Genomic DNA, 25135 nt, shown 5'->3' on the forward strand with positions numbered 1-25135 from the left:
TAATTTCTAGAGTTATGTTATTTCCAGTGGCTTTAGTTCCTGTGGCCTAGAAGATGCATGATGATAGGAGTTCTTCTACCTATTTTCAGCAGAGTTTTGAAAAAAAAAATTAAAAAATTTAGGAATCTCAAATCTACTGAAAAAAAATGACTAGAGCAAGTTTTAAACTCTATCATCTATGGCTTTCACCATGATAGTTCAATGTCTTTTAAAGCCTGAAATGCAAATGAAATACAAGACGAAACTCAAGAGGAAACATTTCTGGTAACCAGAAATCAAATAATTGTTTTTTGTTGTTGTTTTCTTGTCGTCGTTGAAAATGTTTTTTAAATGATAGAATAACTTCAATCAATATTTATCTACCTGACTGCATTTTGTCCCTTGACATAAGTTCGTGTTTGGACACAATAGCTTGGACAAATCACAATTTTTGAATTCTATTATAGATTTGACAATCTCCAGGCAATCTGTAGATATTCAAATATGTGCAAAACTAATTATAGTATCAGCAATCTTTTTATCAGTTAGCTGTGTTGATTTATTACTACTTTGCTAGGTCTCTGATTTAGACAAAAACAACAATAATAAAACTAAATCCAAATTCAAAAATCAGAAAAATCAAACAGGAAACTCTGAGACATTTGGTTAGCTAGCCTGAAAATGTGTCCTCTATTCAGGGTTGGTTTCAGAGACCCTGCTTGGACTCCAAATGTTCAACATTATCTTCAGAGAAAGGAAGCAGTGCAGTCCATACTTCTCACAGAAGTACTTCCTCTCTTGACATTTCTCTTAAGTATCTAGCCTTTCCCATTTTGTGACACCTCTAACAAAGACTCCCTGTTACACTCTGGAAATACTGATAGGTCCTGAATTCTCAGTCCAAAAGGCAGCTGGAAGCAATGATACGGCTTTTCTCACATAGGGAAAACTTATTTTTTTCTTTCTCTTTTTTAGGTGAAGTATTCCAAAACTACATGGGCAACTGGAATGATTTTAACTTCAGAAGGAGAAAGTCCTAATTCAGTCTCTTATCTTTTGCTTATGAAATCCTACAATTCTCTGAACGAATTTTTTGATGTGGGTCTGATCTTCCTCATGCTCCATTGAGATCATGTGGGAAGCTGATGAAGCGTAAGCCATTAAGCTGGCTTAGCATAAAGCTTAGCTGGTGAATAAAATAAAAAGAATGTATTTTGGTATTCTTTCTGTATTCCTTTAAGATGGAAGATATGGGAATACAGAATATGACTTGAATAACGTCGAAGAGGCATTGAGGGTGATTTCATAGAACTTTTCTGCTTGTCTTTCTAACTCTGAACTTAACTGTCACCACTTTCATAGGATAAGCTTCAGCTTTTGGTATTCTCTTTTTTGGTAGTGGTATTGCAAATGTTATTACAATGTAAGTAGTGATTTTTATTATCAGATTAAGAGATTCAGGCTTCCCCTGAAAATATCGTCATACTGTACTTAAAATACAGCTCTCCAAGGTATACAAAGAGCGCTTCAGCTCCATTGATATTGTCTGAAACAGGCAGCAACTGAAACAGTTGTTTCATACAGTCTTTTATTTTATATTCCTTAAGGAAGGAATATAAAATCCAAGGTGATGACAATGTTTGACTTGAATTTTGAAAGTTAGAATATGCTAAGGCAATTCACATCAACTTAATGCTAGTAACATAAAAACCAGCATATTACCCTACATTTCCCATTGTTTTTATTTTCAACTATGTACATCTCACAGAATTCTGCTCTTGTGGTTAATTGGGAATCATTTTCTGGCTATTTGCAAGACTGAGTTTGTCCAGTATGCATAGAAATGACATACACAGTCATTTTATTAAGAACCTTAGTCATCTCTTTCTTTCTCAGTGTAGTCAGAACAAAGAAAATTATCATTGACAAGAAATACCAGGATGAGAGAGAGCTTCTGTTGCATCAAAATAAGGGAACATTATGGAATTTCAAGTTTAGCATGTCTAAAATGGAGGAAAAAAAAAAAAAAAAGATAGAGACTTAAGGGTGTGTAGCATAAAGGAGTATGGACATAAGTCAGTATGGATTTGTAACTTAATTACTTCAGTTTAATTAATTATTCTGATGATTGCTTAATTCATTTACAGAATTTCATATAAAATTAATGGAGGAATAATGCTAGACTATTTTCTGGTTTCATTCATACAGAATTTGTTTATTTTTTATTATGAAGAGGGGAGCCATGAGCTATAATTACTATATTCTCCCTCTTCAATGGTACATTTGCATTTACTCCCACACTGTATTGTTAAAGCAGTTAATAACTGAGATATGCTTTAGTTCTTCCCACTTGCTGCATTAGTTATTAGAAAACCCGAGTTGGAAGGACTGCCTAAGGGCTTAATCCATCTCACAGGGAAGTCGATAAGAAAACTCTGTTCACATCACTGGGACTTGAATTAGTCCTAAACACACAGCACAGAATCCAGCTGGTAGTAGAGTTCTCATGTTCAGTTTATAATTCAAACAGAATTCTTATGAATATGGGACAAGTTAGCAACTGCAATAGGAATACTCTAAGAATATTCTAATTTATTTTGAAGTGAAAGTTACTCAAATCAAGAAGGAGAAGCTAGAAACTAAAGAGACACTATGAATAATGAGGAGTTTTATTAGTAACTACTGAGAGGAAGTTATGTCCAGATATTTAATAAATAAATAAATAAATGTATATATAGAAAACATTTGATTACAATATCAGCAAGTTATTTCTTTAAATTAAATAATAAAAATGAAGGTTTTAAAAAAGTGTGGGATAAACAGATTTGTGTCTGGTATGCTACTTTTATGATAAGACTCCTTGAAAAAAAGGTAAGAAGAAGGTTTTGTGCAATAACTTCACATAACGAAATCAAACCAAGTTATTAAAGTTCCTGCAGGTATAGGAAGTCGGTAGGAGAGATGGTCTTGACTTCATGTATAGAAAGTTGCAGGGGTATAAAAAGAACCATCAGTGTCCTTCATTTAGTATTCAGAACAACTGTTCTTGACTTTTTAACAGGCAAGAATAGTGCCTGTTTCCTCATGTCTTCTGAAGTATAATATGTATTAGAGAAAATAAGCACTGTTATTTTCCTCTTCTTTGAAACTTAATTGATGCCATCTCATGTCTGATTTGTTCCTGTCCAGACAGAAAACTGGAGAAAAAATTCAACACACCAAAACAAATTTCCAAAAAGAATTTTTGCTGGGGTTTAGCAGGGTGACTGGTCTGTATTGCCTTCATAGCCTACTGGACAAATCACTTCATGACCCCTGATCTGTTTTATGTTCACATTCTGTATTTGAATACAAGGGGAAAACAGACACTACTGCAGAAGCTGGTGTGGCTCACTAAGAGGGCTTTAAACTAGGTAGGAAGGGGAACAGGGAGGGAATAAGGCTCATTAGAGGTGTGCCAATGCAAGGGCCGAGGGAGCAGGCAATGGCCCTGCTGAAGTGCATCTACACTAATGCACACAGCATGGGTAACAAACAGGAGGAGCTGGAAGCCATCGTGCAGCAGGCAGGCGATGACTTGGTTGCCATCACTGAAACATGGTGGGACCATTCCCATGACTGGAGTGCTGCAATGACTGGCTATAGGCTCTTCAGAAGGGACAGACAGCACAGAAGGGCGGTGTGGCTCTCTATATTAGAGAGTGTTTTGATGTTGTGGAACTCGAGACTGAGTCTGGGAATGGTAAGGTTGAATCCCTATGGGTTAGGATCAGTGGGAAGGTCAAAAAGGCAAGCATCCTGGTGGGGGTCTGTTACAGAACGCCAAACCAGGATGAGGAGACAGATGAGGAGTTCTACAGGCAGCTGGCAAAAGTTGTGAAATAGTCAGCTCTTGTCCTTGTGGGGGACTTCAACTTCCCAGACATATCCTGGAAATGCAATACAGCTCAAAGGAAGCAGACTAGGAGGTTTCTGGAGAGCGTGGAAGACAGCTTCCTGATGCAGCTGGTTAGTGAGCCTACCAGGGAAGGTGCCCTGCTGGACCATCTATTCAAAAACAGAGAAGGAATGGTGGGAGATGTGGTGGTTGGGAACTGTCTTGGGCAGAATAACAATGAAATGATAAGAGTTCTGTATTCTTGGTGAAGTCAGGAGGGGGGCAGGTAAAACTGCTGTCTTAGACTTCGAGAGGGCAGACTTTGAGTTGTTCAGGACACTGGGTGGCAGAGTCCCTTGGAGGCAGTTCTGAAGGGCAAAGGAGTTCAGGAACGCTGGGCGCTCTTCAAGAAGGAAATCTTAATGGCGCAGGAGCGGTCTGTCCTCACGTGCCCAAAGATGAGCCATCATGGAAGAAGATGGAAGAACTCTCTGTTCAGCCTGGCTGAACAGAGAGTTGTGGCTAGAGCTTAGAAAAAAAGAGGGCTTATGATCTTTGGAAAAGAGGGCAGGCCACTCAGAAAGATTATAAGGATGTTGTAAGGATGTGTAAGGACAAAAGTAGAAAGGCCAAAGCTCATCTGGAGCTCAATCTGGCTACTGCTGTTAAAGATAATGGAAAATGTTTTTATAAATACTTAACATGAAAAGGAGGACTAAGGAGAATCTCCATCCTTTACTGGATGTGGGGAGAAACTTAGTGAAGAGAGATGAGGAAAAGGCTGAGGTGCTTGATGCCTTCTTTGCCTCAGTCTTTAGTGGCAAGACCAGTTGTTCTCTAGATACCCTGTACCCTAAACTGGTGGAAGGGGATGGGGAGCGAGATGGGCCCTTAGAATCCACGAGGAAATGGTTGGTGTCCTGCTACAGCACTTACATGTACACAAGTCAATGGGGCCGGATGGGATCCACCCAAGGGTGCTGAGCGAACTGGCAGAAAAACTGGCCAAGCCACTTTCCATCATTTATCAGCAGTCAGTCCTGGCTATCAGGGGAGGTCCCAGTTGACTGGTGGCTAGCAAACATGCCACCCATCTAGGCCCAATCAGCATGGGCTTATGAAAGGCAGGTCCTGCTTGACAAACCTGATCTCCTTCTATGACAAAGTGACCTGCTTGGTGGATGAGGCAAAGACTGTGGATGTGGTCTACCTTGACTCCAGTAAGGCTTTTGGCACCGTTTCCCACAGCATTCTCCTTGAGAAACTGGCTACTCATGGCTTGGACTGGCGTACGCTTCATTGTGTTAGAAACTGGCTGGGTAGTCAGGCCCAAAGAGTCGTGGTGAATGGAGTCAAATCCAGTTGGAGGACGGTCACTAGTGGAGTCCCCCAGGGCTCAGTATCGGGGCCAGTTCTCTTTAATATCTTTATCGATGCTCTGGATGTGGGGATCGAATGCACCCTCAGTAAGTTTGCAGAAGACAGCAAGTGAGGTGCATGTCTTGATCTGCTCAAGGGTAGGAAGGCTCTGCAGGAGGATCTGGATAGGCTGGACCAGTGGGCTGAGGCCAACCGTATGAAATTTAACAAGGCCAAGTGCCGGGTCCTGCACCTGGGGCACAACAACCTCAAGCAGAGCTACAGGCTGGGAGATGAGTGGTTGGAGAGCTGCCAGGCAGAGAAGGACCTGGGATTATTGGCTGATAGTTAGCTGAATATGAGCCAGCAGTGTGCTCAGGTGGCCAAGAAGGCCTACAGAATCCTGGCTTGTATAAGAATCAGTGTGGCCAGCAGGGCTAGCGGAGTGATTGTCCCCCTGTACTCAGCTGTGGTGAGGCTGCACCTCGAGTACTGTGTTCAGTTTTGGGCCCCTCGCTACAAGAAGGACATGGAGGTGCTTGAGCGAGTCCACTGAAGGGTGACAAAGCTGGTGAGGGGTCTGGAGAACAAGTCTTATGAGGAGCAGCTGAGGGAACAGGGATTTTTCAGTCTGGAAAAGAGGAGGCTGAGGGGTGACCTTATTGACCTTATCACACTCTACAGGTACCTTAAAGGAGGCTGTAGCGAGGTGGGGGTTGGTCTGTTCTCCCATGTGCCTGGTGACAGGATGAGGGGGAATGGGCAAAAGTTGCTGAGAATTAGGCATTGGAATGGGCTGCCCAGGGAAGTGGTTGAGTCCCCATCCCTGGAGGTGTGTAAAAGACATTTAGATGTAGAGCTTAGTGATATGGTTTAGTGGAAGACTCGTTAGTGTTAGGTCAGATGTTAGACTCGGTAATCTTGGAGGTCTCTTCGAAGCTAGATGATTCTGTGATTCTGTGAATGTACATAAGAATTACTACTATCATAAGAATCACTACTAGAGTTTAGTACAGGACACTATATAAACAGTTCTCTTAGTGATCACATGCCGTAGAACTGCAAGTTAATTGACATAAATGAATCTACAATGATTAACAAAGGAACATAGTGCTCTGCCATGGTTAGCATCATTTTATTTTTCCCTGGAAATTGATATTTTAGATAAAAAGCTTCATGTTGTCTTTAATACACTATGCTTTCTGCACCGGTGTGCTGATGACTCAAGGTTATTATTGGAAAAATTCAGCTACAGAGCAATACAGGAAGACAAATAATTGTCATAAAGAACGCACATAGAATCCAGATACCATTACACCAGGAATCCATAGTTGTACGTAATTTTTCTCCTGTGTTTTAAAGACTTGGTTCTATTTTCTTTCCCTGTTGAAAAACAGAATCTTGATCCAGTAACACTAAAATTAATACAAAAGATGTTCCGTTGGATCAAGATCCAATATTATTTTTTTCCCAGTATAATGTAAAAATGAACAGCTGCTCTGAAGTCAGTACAGTTGATAAAACTCAGTTGAGGAATTGGCAAAGCAAATGTGTTGTTGACCTCAGTGTGAATTATTTTTAGTGATGAGATATACACAACATCTTACTATCTAGGCATATGACCTTTTATAATTTCTTTTATTTACATATAAGAAATTTACATATAATTCTTTTAATATAAGCACTCACTCTGACATAGAGGGAAATGCAGATGTGATTCTATCAGAGAGACACTGCCAATATCAGGTCTTAAGAAAACTAATAATACTCTGGAATAATCTCACTGAAGTCACTTGACAATATGTTTGAGACATGATATACTGTATTTAATTGAGAGAAGTGTTTACATGCTGTATGCAGTTTCAAGGTGTACTTTGAAACTTCAACTGCTATTGTGACCTAGGTGGTCTTCATAAAGAATGTCTTGGAAGCAAATGATAACTTGACCATATAAAAAAAAAAATGACGAGACAACAATCCTTCAAGTTTGGAACAAATGATTTAAAGAAATGCCATCTTATTTACACGAGTAGTCAAATTAAACGTTCTGTCTACACTATTTTCCCTCGGTAGTTTTAGGTGAACCACAGTCTTTCCTTAATTGCAAAAGAAAATTTAAAAAGGTTGATAAGCATTGAATATAAGGTGTTTAATTTTGAGGCAAGGTCTAACTGCACAGTTTTTACTCACAAATGTGGTAGTGATATTTATGTATATGTATATATTACAGGAAATTGTACAAGGATAGGGATTAGGTAAAAAACAGAGCTATTCTAGCCTGGTTTACATGCAGCTGAGTCTTTACTATTGTTCTAGCATATAGGATGGAACAACAAAAAAGGAAACATTATCTTCCTTTGTGGTCAGAGGAGCACAAGTTTGCTGCTTACAGGCCCCAGAGAGAGCTTCACAAAAGATGAGCTAGTCATACAGATACTCCGCAACAAGTCATCTCTGTGACTATGGAATAGGTATTTTAAAAATATGTTCTTCTTATCACACTCAAATGTCAAGTCATCTTCAAAAAATCATTGCTACTCAGCTTAATCATGTTTCCTGCCTTAGCAATGGATAGGTTGGGAATTGACAGAAAAATGTATTATTTCTAGTGCTAATTGCCTGAATACTTCTGCAATTTTAAAGGTGTCTACAAATCCGATAGATGAGAATCAGTTCCCAGACATAACTTACTATCATTATTCTAACATCACAGTGACAGCTTCCACTCTAATTCCATGTAGTCAAGAGAATTAAACAAAAGAAAGGGGAAATAGCTTCTTTAGCTACTGACAGACTGAGGTATTTACTTTCAAAATAATTCATAATGAGCCCCTAGTAAAGGCTTGTAGTCTCATCATCTGGCATTCAGTCACTGTTTGCCTTTATAGGGTGACTAGCAATACTTTCTCAGGTACCACTTGCCTGCATTCTGGAGTCCATTCTGACACCACAAGCATTAACCCAGTCACCTTGCATTTCTTTCTGTCATATCATGTAAGATGTACTCTACAGAAAAAAAAAAGGGACATTGACCTTGAAAGGGAAGGAAAAAAATAAAAAATAAATCCTGCAACCAAGCCCATTCAACAGCCCAGACCAAGATCTAGGCTCTGTCAGAATGATTTCTTATTCCATTTTACTGAAGCAGTGCCATGCTTTATCACGTCTGAGTTCATGTCTTACAGCTGAGGCAGCCCACTTGAATTGGTAAGTTGTTTAGTTAAAGTATACACGTGCTATTCGCATTGTCAGTATGATTTAAAAGGAAAGGTCATTTTGCAGGTGAAATACAGCCTCAACCGTGACAAGAAGATGAAATCCAAAACACTAAAGCACATATAACTAATTACCACGTGTCTCACTCCACTCCTTCTATTCCCCATTTACAGAAATACTACGGTCAGACTCATGACACTGGTGGCTCAGTGGTGGAGGTGTCAGCTTTAGATCTTCCACGAGTTTGTAACACCCTTGGTACAACTGGTCAAGTAATATTAGTTAAACCTAAAAAGCTACTGTCTCTATCATTACACCACTACATATACATTTATACACAAAGTGCAATACAATTTGGAGTAATTCTGAATTTTCCTTGTGAGTATGAAATGGGCAGATATTGAACATAAACATAGTTTGTGACTATAAAAAACGTGCTTCCTAATTTCAAAGTCCTCCTTTTTCAAACACAAAGTTTACGCTTCATTACACCTGCTCAGAAGCAGCTGTATTTATTTATACTTTCTTAATAGAGATGAGCTGAGTTGCTTAGCTTCTCTTGTCCAGTCAGGGTGCTGCTTTAATAATAGAGCTCAAGTATTGCCATACTGGCATAGACATATTTTTAAAGCAAAAGGTTTTGTATTAAAGTACAAACCATATCTAAAAAGAGCTATTTGCTCCAACAGCAGGGAAATCAAAGGCTTTCTTGTTGTAATTTACAAAAAGAAAAGCCCAATCCAGAATGCTAGAACTGCCCTGTAACTCTGTTTTATTTTATTTCAATGTAATTGAAAAATCTTGTGAAGGCAATGTTGAAAGTTGAACTCATTTTCCATCACACTGGAGTGTAGTACCAAACACTCTATGCATTTCATGTAAATTAACAACATTATCAGTCTACAATGAATCTAAACACTACTCCATCTGTACTTTCTGATATGTGAATAAATAAAAACTTGAAAGTAATGCAAATTAAGTCACAGACAAAAGATCCGTAAAATTTAGAACTAGGTCAAAAGTGAATGCATTAGTGTTCGATATAATTCTATCCAATGCTTTAATGTTCACCTTCTTCTTTTGTTCTTGAACAATTGATTATCTTTCAGTAAAGTTTACACGTTGCCATTAAATGTTAATAACACATAAATATTAAACACACCATTGTAACACCATTAGTGAGACTATTCATATCCTCAATCTCTGCAGGCAATATTAGAAATTACTAAGATCTGTAGTCAGAATCATAAAAATCCTGTCTTTCTGGAATTGATAGCAATAAACAGTGGGCAAGGTACAACTGACTGTCAATACAACTGTCTCTCCTTACAGAACTATAGGGAATGGGGAAAATGGTGTTAGGAAAGAAAAGCCAATGCTCTTAATATTTCCTCTTAATATTTCAGTATTTTGTTCTCTAGCTTGATCAAGTTAAAAACAAACAACAAATTCAACCCTGAAGCACTGATGGGCAGAAGTGTCAATGCCAGATTCCCCACCGCAAACAAATCCTTGTTAGGCAGGGCATTGCTGAAGACTTAAAAATGCACAGTTGCTCTAGATTTCAGTCCCACTAGGTGACAACAGCTAGCTAAGTATACACGTGTGATAAGCTTTACATTCCCCCAAGTGTGCTAAATCATTGTGTTGGCTCAAACTTGTTTTTTAAGAGCTTTGTTGACTTCACAGCTGGTGAGTTGACACTTTCCATCACTCCACCACTTGGCAACAGATGCCTCTTACTTATGCACAGATGCTGAGTATGCACCCAACCCTAACATTAGCCTTGTGTTTTGAACTAATTGGGCCAACACAGTTGTAATTAAGATTTGAATAATTAGAAAACAAACATGATTACTTTCACATTTAATCCTTATACTGTACCATTACATTCTCTTTTGGACTGTCCCATGTAGCTCACATTTGTTTGGGTCCTGCAAACGCATCACCATTCCAAGTAGCAGAATAAAAACATAGTTTGGAGATTTAAATTAATAACATTTTAAAATTTTTTTTAAAATTCAGTGTGTGAATATATGTGGATCTGGTGTAATGTAAAAGCTCTTTAACATGAGCTGATCTGACACATTCTGTTTTATTCCTTTGACTTTGAATGGTGGATGCTGGGTTATCAAGCAAAGAATCCAGGTGAGGGGAAACGGAGAATTTCTTCTAAGTGGGGAGTCTGTCTTGGTGAAATGGCAATTGTAGTACTTACAAAGAATAGCAGATAGTCTGATTTTAGAATGAAGATAATTAAGAAAAATAAATAGTAGTAAATAAACAATTGCAAAATGGAATGTGTTTAGGAAATTTCCACTCAAATCATGAGAGTATATCACCTTCCTCATTCAAAGTAGGTAAGGTCTGAATGACTACATAAATCTTATGCCTCGGGTAATAAAACTTTACACGATGCTAAGATTTATCTGCTCATTATATTCAAAATTAACATGTTCATGTATGTCTATGCTCAGAGAAATACATTTTTATTTTTCTAATACATTTACTAACATATTCACAGAAAGAATTCATCTGCCAGTAAAAATCACCATTAGTTAAATTTTAATTATTTGGCACTAGAAAGAAGGAGGACGAGAAAAGAAACATAGCTATACAGGAATACTAATAAGAAGCACAATTTAGAAAATCTATATTCTGTTTATAGAAAGTAAAAGGTAGCCCCCCCCCACCCCCTTTTTTTTTTTTTTTTTTTTTTTTTTTCCCCTTTGGTACTCCAGATAATCTACACAGTTCTTGACACAGTGCATGAAGCCTTGTATGTTTGCATCAAAGAGATCACTCATAGAGGCAAGAATATTGTTTCACATGATACAGTTAAGAAATAAACAGACATAATCTCAATTGTGTGTTAGAAAAAACAAGGAGAAGTAAATACTTATTATCTGCAATCTTAAGAAAGTACATTCAACTACTGGGAGGAGGGGGAGTTTGTTGCAGGTAAAGACTCCCTGGAACTCAAGATTTATGGTTGCTAGCCTCCACCAGGTGTTTAAACCATATTATTTGCACATATCTAAACTTACTTTAAAGGGCATTTCAGGAACATATTTATCAGGGAAAGCAAAGAAGAAGGAATAGGTAAGGAGAAGTGGCTCACAGACAGGTTCAAAGGAGAATAGGAAGTATTAAATGGCAGCAGCCAGTAGCAGCTCAGCCTCCACTGAGACAGCAGCAGTTCAGTTCCCCTGAGGCAGGAGAATGAGAAAAGGCTGTAATTACTTGCTGCTATTGTTAGTGAAAATAAATAAACTGCTTCCACATTCAGGAAGAAATATAGCCTCAGTCCCTCTTCCCCCACCAATTTCTTAATCCGAACGACAAGTGCTTCTGTTTATGGCTACGATAATCCCCAAATTAATATCTGACATTAGAACAATTTGTGATCACAAGCCAATCTCATGTAAAAGTTTGAATTAGGTGTTGCCAAGCCAGTGCCTCATTATTTCTGTAGGCACAGAAAAGGGAACATAATGATAAGAAGCTGCAGAGGGTAACCCTTGGTCTCCTAAAATAAAGTTAGAAGGAAACAATCTCTTAAATTTATGTGGGGTGGATGTCGCACTTTCCAAATGTTGGAAAGTGAAGCCTTTCTGTAGGCAATGTGAGAGGAGAGGAAACAAGCCAAATTTAGTATTAAATTGCAAAAGAATATTAGAAGATGATAAAAATAATTTCAGTACTTATACTTTTATTACACTTTATTTACACTTTTATTACACTTTTATTTGTCCAAGAGAAAAAACTCAGCAAGCGCTGATGGCCTCACACAAGTAATCACAGCCTCACCTAGGCTCAAATGGTCAGAGCTACTGTACAGTCCAGGATGTGGCACTGTTTGTGGCTTAACAACCACTCAAAGAAGGAGCCTGTCCATTATGCATGGCCACAGAACAATGCCTCACCCTGGACACAGAGAAGAAATCAGGATGACAGTAGCTTTTGTTCACTTCTTGTAGACTTTGTTTACATGGTCTGTGAAACTTCAAAGCCATGGCAGGGAGTTGAGGGGAGTTTTCAATCCTACCTGCTCAGCTGGATTTTCTAATGTTATCATTCATATTCAGTGTACCTCACAGCTATACCTTGATCCAGCTGCTGTTCATGTCAGAAAAGTTAAATCTTCACCCAGGTTCTGTTGTTGCTGGCTATTTAACTTGGAGGCAATATACTGAGCAGACTGTAACTTCTTTCCATTCTGTGGTTGGTAAATTTAAATCAATTTTAATGAAATTAAGGCTAGGTTATAGCTTTGTACACCAACCTTACTACAGAAAGTCTGTTTTCATGATACCATCCATAAAACAAAGTATATTGTCTCAAAGATGAATAAGATTATCTGATTATAAATCTCTTTACAGTGTTGATAGAATTTGATAAAATAACATTTGGTTTCATGGAGAGCTTGAGAATTTTAACAGTTTTGGAATTTCAAATTCCAACATACATGTGGTTATATTCTTATACAGAATTATAAAGTCATACTTCAAATGGTTCCTAGAAAGAGAATTAATTTCCCTTTCTGTGTCCAGGTTTCAGTTCAGCATTGGAGCTATGGACTGTTGCCAAATAAAGAGAAATAGTACAATTTTTATTTGTATTCCTAACTATTTGTCAGAATAAAAAATAAGATTTAACAATGTTTTAAAAGTAGTTACGGGAAAAAAAAAAAAAAAAAAAAAGTCTTGATGTTGATAAAGGCCAGTGCCTCACTGAATAGTTGAAAAGAAACTGAAAACTAGAACCATAATTTTGATTACTACTTCTTTGTTTTCTGACAGGACATATTTCTCTACTTCCTTGTATTATGTTTTTCCTTATATGCTAGTCACAACATTTATCTTGGTGTTATGACTCTCTCTGTCTTTTCAAATGCCTGCCTTCAGGGGTACTGATGCTACTAAGGACATTATATTTGGTAGATCTGCATTAAAAATCACTTCTTTTTCCTTTCAAGCTATTTAAAACATCACATTTATGCCTCAAGAATTACACTTAAAAAATGTATCTATACATCCCATGAAACCTAGACCCATATGACCCAAGTTTGTTTCTTTGCAGGAAGAGAAATTTCCAGCTGGGGACATTATTGCTGAAGGGCTCTGAAGGAGAAATTTTCCAATACACGCACTATTGCTTATTTTTATTGGGAAAATATCCTATCAGAAAATTCAGAAGAATGACACAAAAAATGGACAGTTTTACTATGGACATCAATAATACCAGACCATTATTTGTCAAAAGTGCAATTTAAAAGCAAGAAAGGCAGAAAAACCATGCAGCACCAAACAGATGCAACCTTCAGTACTTGCATGATTTATAGTTTTAGATAAGATAGTTCTAGTTCTGTTCCATTAATTAACCATTTTTGCACAAGACATACAGACACATAGACACAAAGTCAGAGGGAGAGTGTCAGAGAATGACATATGCTAAAGGATGCTTTAAGTTGTAATGAACTATTTCTCTACCATGGTATCTGTCCAAAGGAAACCTAAAGAACAGCCGGTAGAAGCGGAATGCCTGGTGCACCTAAACGCTGCATTCAGAAATGTTTGGAAGATCAGTGTGTTTTGCCTGGTACAACCTGCACTGATCAAACCTGAGGTAAGCTGCATGGTAACCAGTTCCACCTGTTCTTCATCAGTAAGGAAGATTTATATCAAGTACATTCAAAAGAAAATTAAAATGTAGCATCCTGTCATTTTTTCCTGAAAAAGCAACCCTAGGCACCTAATAACAGAAAGGGCTGTAAGCAGTGTGAGAAGAATGGTAATTCTGGATGTTCAGCATTGTCCTCCTGACCCTCCCTCCCCCCTGCTCAAACCATAACAGCAACATTTAGAAGATATAGTTAAGTGTGTGTGTTTTCCATTTAAAATATTCATGCTCATTGATCACAAATAGGGCAAAAAATGTCATACAGTTATTACAGAAAAAGTGAGTTGATTAAAAAAAAGGTGACCTTTAGAAAGCATTTGCAAAAAATGCCCATTGTTTGTTGGAAGATAATGCCCAAGGGAGTTCCAGGCAGAGTCAAAAAAAGCTAGCCAAACAAACAACCCCCCCCCCACCCAGTGTAAATAATAAGCTTAGAGAAAAATACTTCTACAGGAAAAGCCATAATTTCTAATATTTGTTGTATTTTTTTTTTAAACTCTACCTGTTAAAACAATCCAGAAACTTGTCCTCATGGCTATGCTGTGTTCTGCCCTACAGAGTATCTCATCTACACCCAGTTTAGATTTACTCCCCTTCTTGGCTACTGGAACTCAAAATGTCCTTGACTGATACATTTCGGCTCTCAGGGTGAGAAAGAATGACAGGTAATTGCTATGTGCTACATCTGATGGGTAATTCAGAGTGGCATTCAAGTCCATTGACGGACTTGAATTTAGCTGCTTACACATTCTGTGCATTGGACTAAGGACATTACCATCCCAAATAATAATAAAAGGGGGGTTGGGAGAAGGGGGAAGGGGATGATGAGACATAAGGACAAAGGCAGGAGAAAACAGCAGTGCCTGAAAATTTTAATCTAGATTTATGTGCAGTGAGGACCCCCCTACCCCATCAAAAAAAAAAAAGGGGGGGGAGGGGATTGGGGGGGGAGGCATAGGTATTTACATAGAATCTGTAAGAAGGTTTGAAAGCTGAAAAAACTCATAGGATTCATATGCTACGGTCAGAAAGGCTGGGTGACATGTGAGAGATATTACTTATACAGCATTTTAATTAGCAAGTTCATTTCAATGTTTTCCTTATCACCACTTTCTCAATATCACCTCTTATCTCTGTATTTATTCTGACATATGTACTCTTTCAGGAAGAAGCTAGACTATCATATTTTATCTCTTATTTAAATGCCTGTGCTTCCTCAGGTAACCAGCCCAAAGGTAGAAGGGCCAAATTACTGAATGAGTGGTAGCTGTTTGTTTGTCTTTTCTTTTTAATAAAAAAACGTTTTTGAGTCTTGTTGTCCAGGTCAGATTAAGAAAGGTATGTGAAGATGAGAACATGAGCTAAGAATTGCATTGCATATTGCACAGTGATATAAAAAGGGTTCTCTTTATCAAAAGGCACGGGGCTTGCTTCCTTTTTTTCTTTTTTTTTTTCTTTTTTCTTTTTTTTTTTTTTCTTTTTTTTTTCTCTTTTTTTAAATTACCAGCATAAATCAGGATTTCTTTCATTTAGAGTTACAGTGATGCAGATCTATACTAAATGGGTTTACTCCATCCCCTAAATTGCTACTATTTTATCCAGAAAAAGAATAGGAAGTGTCAGTTGTAACAGAGAATGCAATGTATTTATATTCCATTTACCAATTTAAAGAGAGAGAGTTAAATATTTAAAATTATGGCAACCAAATACCAAGATTCATATTAATATTTTAGGGATAAATGAAAGACTGTTAACAAGCAAAGATACATGCTTCCTAAATGGAAACGAAATGGCTTTTCATTTTGTTGTATAATTAATATTCCAGTTTAATGACAGAAATATTACTTGAACTTGAAAAATTTTTACAGAAAGCTTTTTGCAACTAAATCTGAATGAAGTCAGATTCTGCAGAATCACTTACTCATAAAATATCAAAAATTTTGAGTAAATCTCTACTCAAACTATTCATGACAATGGAAATCTTGTCAAGAAGTGTTATTTTCAGCTGTTTTTCAAGATACAAGTATTCTTAAAAAAATGTTATTTAAATTGTACTCTCCGATATACTTCTACCATTTACCAATATTGCGTTTAGTTGCTGTATTTTCTTAAAAAGGAAAAATGAACTATGGGATATAGATATTTATTATTATGTTATTAAATTAAATATTTGATTATAGGTATAGAACTGTGTATAAAACATATATATGAAAGTTTACAACATACACACACAGAACGCATATACCTGAAGACAGAATGCCGAAGTTATTCTTGGTAAATGTACTCTGTGATCTTCATACAGGCTTTTAAGAGAGTTACTTAAAGTGCTATCTCAGCTACATATACATAAACACTGTACTGTGTACATACAAACAGTTGAAGGGGACTGAAGAACATAAAGGAATGGTTAGGGAGCTTAGAGCCTGGTCATCAGTTCAAACCAAGTCCTGTGGGTAGTGGTTCAAGTGCATAAACAAACCAAAATCTTTGTGGAATGAGTAAGCGGCCACAGACAACTGTTTGGCAAACGTGTGTCTGCATTTACAATTACATTTAGCACTTGCTGGCAGCCTTAAGAGAACAGCAGCCAAGAAACTAATGCTTATAGACTCTAAGTGACCCAGGTCAAAAAGCTGGGTTTGGGGATCAGTGCTGAAGCACACACTGTTGATCAAGAAAGGTCAAATGTCTTGTCTGTTTTCTGGAAAATGAGTGGGTTTGCATTCTTCTTTACTTTCACTGGGGAAAAAAGAATTTCAAACATTTCTCTAAGCAAGTCAGCTATAATGGTATTTTGTAAGTATAGTTGATGTGCCGGACATAGTATTAATGTGCTCAGTGAGTAAATAAATGCATGAAAAGAATAATAAATCTGATCTAAATTTGGAAACTAAAACTCCTTACCAAAGACATTTAAGTACTTCTCATCATCTGCTTTGGAGACTGGTCTGAAAATACTGTACTCTGAAAGTTGAAGGACAAAATAATTCCAGTACCCAGACATGCAACTTTTAAATTTAAGTGTGAGACAGCATTTTATTGTGAGTTAAGGTGCCTAGATACTTCCTTGTTTTGAATCTCAGCTCTGTGTTTCTTATACATTTCTCCAAAAAACATTCCAATCTGATCTCAGCGTCTAGGTCGGGGCCATTCAGCACAGAGACTCCATCTTCAACAAACCCCAAATCACAAACTGGTGGGCCACAGGACAGTAAACATAGCTAGTGTTATACATAGGTCAAAAATAATGCAGTCATTGCCTTAAAAAATACTGACAGATAAGACACCTATAGGAGAAAGATGCCCTTCTAGCAACAGAACAGTCTGGTGCACATTAATGAGTCTGATCCCTACAGGAAGATTCTCTTCACCTCCAAAAAGAGGAGATGATACGTTTGACAGAAATTGAAGCACAGGTGTGCCTGTAACCTGACCTACTCTCATGATACAGTATCTTCTTAGCTCTCATATGTTTAGAAGAAAAGAAGCTTCTTTAAACAATTCATTTCAGTATTGGCACTGTAAAACATACGTCTTTGACTTTTGCTAAATACCAAGTCTGGTAATAAATATGGCAGTGTAGGTTTGTATTTTACTTTGATATAGAAATCATCTGCATGAAAGATTTTTTTTTCAGAATTTTTTTCCCCCAAACTGCCAGGATTGAAGGTTCAACAAAAAAGCAGACTGAAGCTTTCTCCCTCTGAAAATGCCACTGAAGCTTCAAACTTTTGCTGGCTTACTACAAAATTATTGTCTCAGCAAATATTCTTCCAGTGACACATGCCAAACCCAATGCCTTCAATGAGCTACATCTCTGCAAAACAAGTGGACCCTAGTGAAAGCATTAATACCAAAGAAGACAGATGTTTGAAACTCATTTTTTAATATGATGCATATATGACAGAGTCTTATAAAGAGAAGAAAAAGTAGTAACAAACACTTCATTTCCTCTAAATCAACTAATTATGAGTCTAAGAAGTCATTCAGAAGGTGAAAGTCTCACAATGCCTTGAAAATAACAACCCCTATAATCTTAAGTATTTGCAAGCATCTATGTGTATACTCTGCAATGTTTGTTTCTTATTAACTCCAATGTATGCTTGTGCAAGAACAGTGACATCCTAAGAAATAAGAGTTAAACCTTGCAGAGCTTTGTCTTCATGAACCAGTTAAGAGCACTCAATTTCTAGTATCAACGTACACATAGACCCCAAAGCTGGAAATAGAACTGGCTCTTCTTGTGTTCGCTACTGACTTGACACTGAGATAATAGCCTCTGACATGAAGAGTGTAAAACTAGAACAATGAAAAACACAGAAAAAAAAGGGATGGCTGAGATGGTAGAGTGTTTGAATGCGTATATGTCATTCATTTGAGTACTAGAGTGTTTTCAGTTTTTTGTTTGTTTGTTTCAATAAAAGAGAAGAATTTACACACACGGATCAAGTGAAAAACAATGATGTCCTAACAGCACCAAAGGAAAGAAGAGAATGCAGACAAAAGTGATGAAGCATAACCTTGTGGTAGATAAAGAAAAGGAAAAGAAAGAGGAAGAATGCTATGAAGAACAGAATGAAAAAAAAAAAAAAAAACACAAAAAACATAAGGAAGAAACAGAAGCTGTACTATAAGAGGTGCAAGAAAAAGTGCTTGAGAACCAAACTATGAAAGTGACAAGAGTTGCAGAGATAAGAAGAGTCTGGTGGGACACAAAGGTCTTGCTGGGAAAGCAGACTGCAAAGGTTGCAAAGGCATGTTAATAACACAGAGCTTGAAAATCCTCCCTTTCTGGGAGCTTTTCATAGAGCTGTGAGAAAGGAAACTGGGGGAACTCAGTAGCCCCTGAAGTTTATTCTACCCTGCCTTCACCCATTTCTCTTGAAATGACAAAATATATCTCTTTACCTTAAATTTTCTGGATTATTAGCTGTAGTAATTAACATGCTTTCTTTTTCATGTATCACTATCACAGTTTTAGTAGAACTGTTGCTTGCTTCTCTGTGGTTGCTCCCTTTGCTTTAACCCATTCTGAACCTCAATTTATATCCTTCCTTACAAAAAAAAAAAAAAAAAAAAAAAAAAAAAAGAAGGAAAACTCTTAAAATACTCTTAAAATATTAAAGCATTAGTATGAAACACTAATTTTTAATAGTGTTGGGCCAGATAGCAGTCTTACTCTTCTGTTGATAATAAGACTCAGCTTGAGGCACAGAATTAACTCTGGCCTCATTCAGAGAAGTAGAAATATCTGAAATAAAGCTGAACTCTGCATACAGATGTATATTTAATACTATTTGATATGGCAAAAAGAGTCTGAGAGAGGGAAACTAGGCTATATAGATGTCTCTGCCACTGCTTTCTTGTGTAACCTGTATTCCTATGCTTACCATGTCAGAAAAGCTTCAGTGAGTTGGATGCTCCCAATTACAGTGAATGAGGAATTAAATTCCCCGTATTGCTGAGGTCATTTTGGATGGTCAATCCATACGAAGAAGTCCACAGTCCACTAATGGAAGAGACCAGAAAATAACTGTAACATTACGGTCTGTTTTATCAAAACACAAGGAAAAGCAGTATTTCCCAGTGTTTGGTGAATTGTCATCTCATACAATCTCTGAGGCTAGTATACTGGAATGTAAGTGCTCTTCACTTAGAAGCAGATAGAACATCTGATCTTTTAAAATAATAATGGGGATGTAAGTGCATTTGTAAGACTTGTTTAGAAACCCACAGACACAATACCACAAAAACGTGATTTATTTTTTTTTTACTTACAGCAACAGCTTTGTGAGACAAAAGGGGAACAAAGCCATCATGTCAAACAGTGTTTATAGTCAGTGCCTGTGAGAGACTGGAATGGAAGTTGCTGCTATTTGTACATTACCTGGAAGTCTGCAACTGCATAGGAATTGTTTACATGAGATTTTCTTCCCTTGCAATGCATTAAGTTATTGCCTTTTGATTTTTTTAATGAATATTCTGATGTGTAGTAATGAATACTAATTATGCTAGGAAACCATTGATTATTCATGAAAGAAAAATCATTGAAGACAGGTATAATGGCAGCTGATTTATGCATTCAAGTATTTCTAGCCTGGTCAAGGCTTGCATCTCAAGCAGCACAAAACTTAGTAAATGCCATATTAATTTAACATAGAAAAAGAAGTGAGCCACAGGCTACACCAGGATGAGAACCAGTGCCTGTAACTACTTCCCAAATGAACTTCCTTTCCAAGAAAACTGTGGACATACTGATTTACCATTATAGAGTACAGAACTTAGAGAAAATACTGATACATTGTTAAAACCATCAGCATTCTAAGTACATTTCCCCAAAAACTCAGGTCATTTTCCAATATGCTTATATTTGTGTAAGAAAGACAGCTTGGTATTTCTCACTGAAAAAGCTAATGGAATAAATAACAAACCTGCAGGTAACCAACATTTCCCTGAATTTTTCTTTTTCAGGGGGATGGGGGGGGGGTGGGAAGAGACAGGGTGGAGCAGGTGCTTGAGAGGTGTTTTTTTTTTTTTTTAATTTTAAATGTATTGAGTAGCTGAGCTTTTGATGCAAGATATAGTGATATGAATTATATTACCAACACTGGATGATAATCAAAGATACAGATATTTAATATCAGTAAACAGCATTGGCTGAAAAAGCACTGCAATTAATTCATACTTTTGTAAACTGCCTAGGAGTTAAACATCTGTTTAAGACAGCAAGATTTGGAATCAATTAACTTTCCATTGATCTTTTCTCGCTATTACGACAAGTTTTTAAAGACAAAGTGTAATTTTTTGTGGGTGACAGGAAGAACACTGACATGATTAATACAACAGATCTTTAATTTGGTCCCTTACAACATTGAAAAGTTTGGGCTGTTTACCAGTTCCTCAGTTATCCCTGACAACATAGATATTAAATGTACACTTGACTCAGACTATCAAATTCAATTCACTTTAGACATGCTGGTATGGATTTGCCATAGATACACCGGGTTGCTTAACTAACTCTGGGCTGCATAAGCATCCTTGACTTTTTCTTATTAATCATTTTATCTTTCAAGACAGCCTCTTCACATCTACTCTTTTTTTGTCGTTGTTGTTTTGTTTTGTTTTTTAAGTAAAGATCTTCAATCATCAGTATATTTCTTTTGATATGCCACACTCTATCACCCCATGAAAAATGCATCCTGTTCCTCTTCAATCAAACACTACTTTCCCCCCCCCCCCCCCAGCAACTACCAATTTCATTTTCTGACCACTCCTATTGAAGCAGCACCCCCACTCACACTTCTCCCCTCACAGAACTGCTATTTCTGCTAAAGGAACTGTTCAAAAACCCATCAACTGCTGAGTATAACAGTCCACACACGAGTCACAGCCCTCAGTCTGGCTGTAACATGGAAAGCTGCATGCATATTCTCAACTCTCATTTCAAAAATCCCTTTCTGTCTCATTTAAATGCCACTGAACTTTGAAGCCTTTTGTCTACGAGTTTCTGCTTGCGAATGAACAAAGCTCCTTGCTCAGAAGCAAGTTTTACTATAATGTACTTTTGCTTTCCAGTTGTAGTGCTTCCCAAAATAAATGTAGTAAGCACAAAGGGGGAAAGTGCGCTTGCCTTTCCTCCTCCCCTCTCACACCCCTGCACATTTCTAACATTTTTTTCAAGCTTCAGAGTGCCACCGAATCAGAAATAACTGCAGCCATTCACGAGCGGCTGCTTAAAATCTGCATCTCTCCAGACACGGGTTCCATGCTGGGACACTTGCCTCTGCCCTGAGCCCTTTCCTGACACACGGCACAGACTCCCTTGCTGCAGTGCAGACTGTCAGTTTACTCAGTTTGAACTTTCAATGCAGAAATTCAGCATGATGCAGTCAGCCAGATAAAGCCGCACTTACCTTAATTGAAATCTTTTCTCTGGTAAAGCTGGCGCATCAGTCAAATCAACAGTGATTTGGGGGTAATCTAAGTTTCAATCAACACACTCCGGGTTGCTGCATACTGCTATGCCTGTTTTTCATTTATGTTGAACTCTTCACTGTCTAAAGGAAAGAGAGAGAAAGATGAGCTGAAATCCTCAGAGGTTCCTAGGGAGTGAGAGAAGAAGCACCAAAGCTATGTTTCTTAACATGAGATTCTCAGCAAGCGTGCTCAGGTCTGGAAGATCGTGTAACTGCTGTGATAGGCTCCTGTCATGTCCCCTGAGCCGTGAGATGATCATTGACCTGATTAGCTCTGAACACTCCCTACATGCAGAGAAAGCACTGAGAGGATTGGTGGGTCGCAAGGGAATTGGGAAAGGCACCAGGGCCACTTGGGAATCTTCATTCTTCCAGACTAATGGATGTGCTGCAGCTGAGGCTGTAATTTGTGAGGAGGTTATGCACGCTGTTAACCATCTGAGGACTTAAACAAATGTGCTTTTGCATGCTGTTTCTCAAGGTGCACCAGCATTCAACACAGGGTAGAGCTAAGTAATTAGAGGCTGATGTAGCCGTTTCATAATACAAGGTTCACTGTATGAGATGTTCTGTAAGCTGAGTGATAAAGTGGCTTCATACGTTTGCCTCTGACCCTGGGGACAATAGCAGTTAATGGGCAGAGTAAGTGAAATTAGCATGATGGGCTCATGTTAGCCCCCAGATGGCAATAAATCACCATGGAAAGGAAAATAAAGGAACAACAAAACCCAAACAGGATAGGATTATTTAACAAGTGTATGTGGCAATTTAAATAAAATGAAGAGAAAGAATGCCAAATTATTACAGAAAGGACTCTTAAAGACAGAGATAAAATCAGTAGCAAAGCACAAAAATACACGTTCTCTTCTACACTTGCAGAAGAAGAACAAAAAAACCCACAGGGAATGCATTTAAAGGACCTAATTTGCCTTTCACTTATACTGATACAAATAAATCTGTTAAAGATGACAGCTTAAATTTAGATGAAAAAAAAAAAAAAAAAAGTGAGAGAAGAATGAAGTGTATTTGTTACCTATTTTTGCTTCTATGATATTACAGAAACTAGACTTTTGTAATACTAAGTTTTCAGGACAATGTGCTCAAATTAGTCTAGCCAACGTACGTCAGCTTTTATGACCATCTTCATCTGCGTTTTCTCACTTCTTGAATGACAATTACAGTGTTAGCCAGTTGACTCAATTTTCCATTCAGGTTTATCCATGGAAATACCAGTTAGTGGCTAAGAGAGGAGCTCACAGGCTATCATATTTAGTAATGGTGGTCTGACACACTAGTGGAGATGGATAACATTTTAAGATTTGGAACCTACATTTGCAATGCCAGCTCTACTGTATGTTATTCTATAAATTCTGAAACAACGATAATCATAAACATCTACTGAGATTCTTAACCAAATTTACTTAGGATCTGTTTTTATTCATTCTTTGAGTAAATTAGTGTAATTTTATTTTAGTAGAATGAGTGGTCAAGAAAGCAATTTTAAAGTTGTTAACCCAATGACAGAGGAACTAGATTACGTACATTCTGCAGGCATTCACATCAGAAATCTAATTATTACAGAGAAAACACTATCACGTGACTTAGATCACTCAAAAGTAATCATAAAAGTTTGAATCTCAAATATATTTAGCATAACACAGACAAGACAGAAGACATTTATTTGTCACCCTAACTATAATGCCTGAGAAATGAGCCATAAATCTAAGCTAAGTGTTCCCCCTATGGTCAGTAGGAAGAGACTGACTTTTCTGCCCTAACAGTGGTAGCTAACGATTTTAGAGATCCTCCTCTAGAAATGCCTCTCTATTTCCACTGAACAAAAACTTCTCATTTGCAAAATCTGGGTAATAAGACTGTATTTGGCAATATTTCTTATTCAGACAGTATTTTTTTAGAACACAGAATATCTTTTAATAAGACTTACAGAATGCCTATCATACAGACTGCCATTTCACCTGGGACTAATAAAAAATAAGTATTATTCAACTGAGAAGGTTTTTACACATATTAATAAGAAATGTAAACATATTCTTGAGCTTGACTAAACGAGTTTCATGTGTCAAGACTACGATGATTTGCTGCTACAAGCCCTCACAGAAAAAGAGGTTGCTTTACCCATAAATCTGTACTGCAGAATGGACAGCAAGTCATCCCAACATTTACAATCTTACTTGTTACGACACAGCATCCTTTATGAAATAATTAGGCCACAGACACACACTGTGTTATTTATTTCAAATACAATCAAAGAAATTGAATATGAAAATGGCATTAAGATCATCTAGACAACTTCTTTGTCATTCGTGAAAGCTTCCATTTACAGGTTTCTTACCATTATGTCTAGTTGAGTCCCTATTCTCACCAGCCCTGGAATCTTCCATACTTTTCTTAAACAACCTAGTAGATCTCAGTGTCAGTAATACTTTTCCTTTTATTAACCACTTCTCAAAACTCCTTTGGTAGCTTTATACTAAAAATTCCAGTCTTATAATACTGTTTTATTTCTAACCTACTATTCTGATTGTCCTTTTAAGGTTTAGAAGTCAGCATTCATTAGAAGTTCATAGGACATAAACGAATTATCTTAATTTTTCACTACTTTAAGTAAAGGTCTGAAAGAGAAAACAGTGTCCAGAAAAGGGACTGAAGTATGAAGTGACAAAATTTGAAGAGACAACATGATTTAAGTTTGCACAGAAACTACTGGGTCTTACTGTTGACTTGGACAACTAGACAAGAAATGAGCATTTTAAATTCAGTGTTGACAAAAGGAAACAATATTTGAATCACTTCTAAGTCTTGCTGCAGTCTAAACAACAAAATGGAAGTCAGTTGTCCTGGGTATTATTCCCCATCCTAAATGTAACTCAAGATTTTGAATTCCGTTCTTATAAATCATCTACATAAATGGACCAAGATTGTTAAGAGCAGGGAGCGAAAATGATCAGAATAGAAGTATGTCTTTAAAAAGGGCTAATATAATCACATAGTAAAAATTAGACATCTCTCTTGACTCATCATTCTC

The 25135-nt window shown here is 37.3% G+C and overlaps 1 protein-coding gene across 2 annotated transcripts in view; it reads right to left on the reverse strand.

Moving 5' to 3' along the window:
* Positions 1-22212, reverse strand: part of LOC309875484 (cadherin-12) — a 238381-nt gene extending 216169 nt beyond the window's left edge. The window contains exon 1 of one of the 2 annotated variants that reach the window (XM_082754987.1): positions 22027-22212. The gene's annotated coding sequence lies outside the window, so the exon portion shown is untranslated. The remainder of the gene's footprint in view (positions 1-22026) is intronic. The other variant, XM_082754986.1, reaches the window with a different exon arrangement.
* Positions 22213-25135: the final 2923 nt, after the last annotated feature.

This window comes from Aythya marila (assembly GCF_965140915.1).
Source record: "Aythya marila genome assembly, chromosome: 2".
Classification (NCBI taxonomy): domain Eukaryota; kingdom Metazoa; phylum Chordata; class Aves; order Anseriformes; family Anatidae; genus Aythya; species Aythya marila.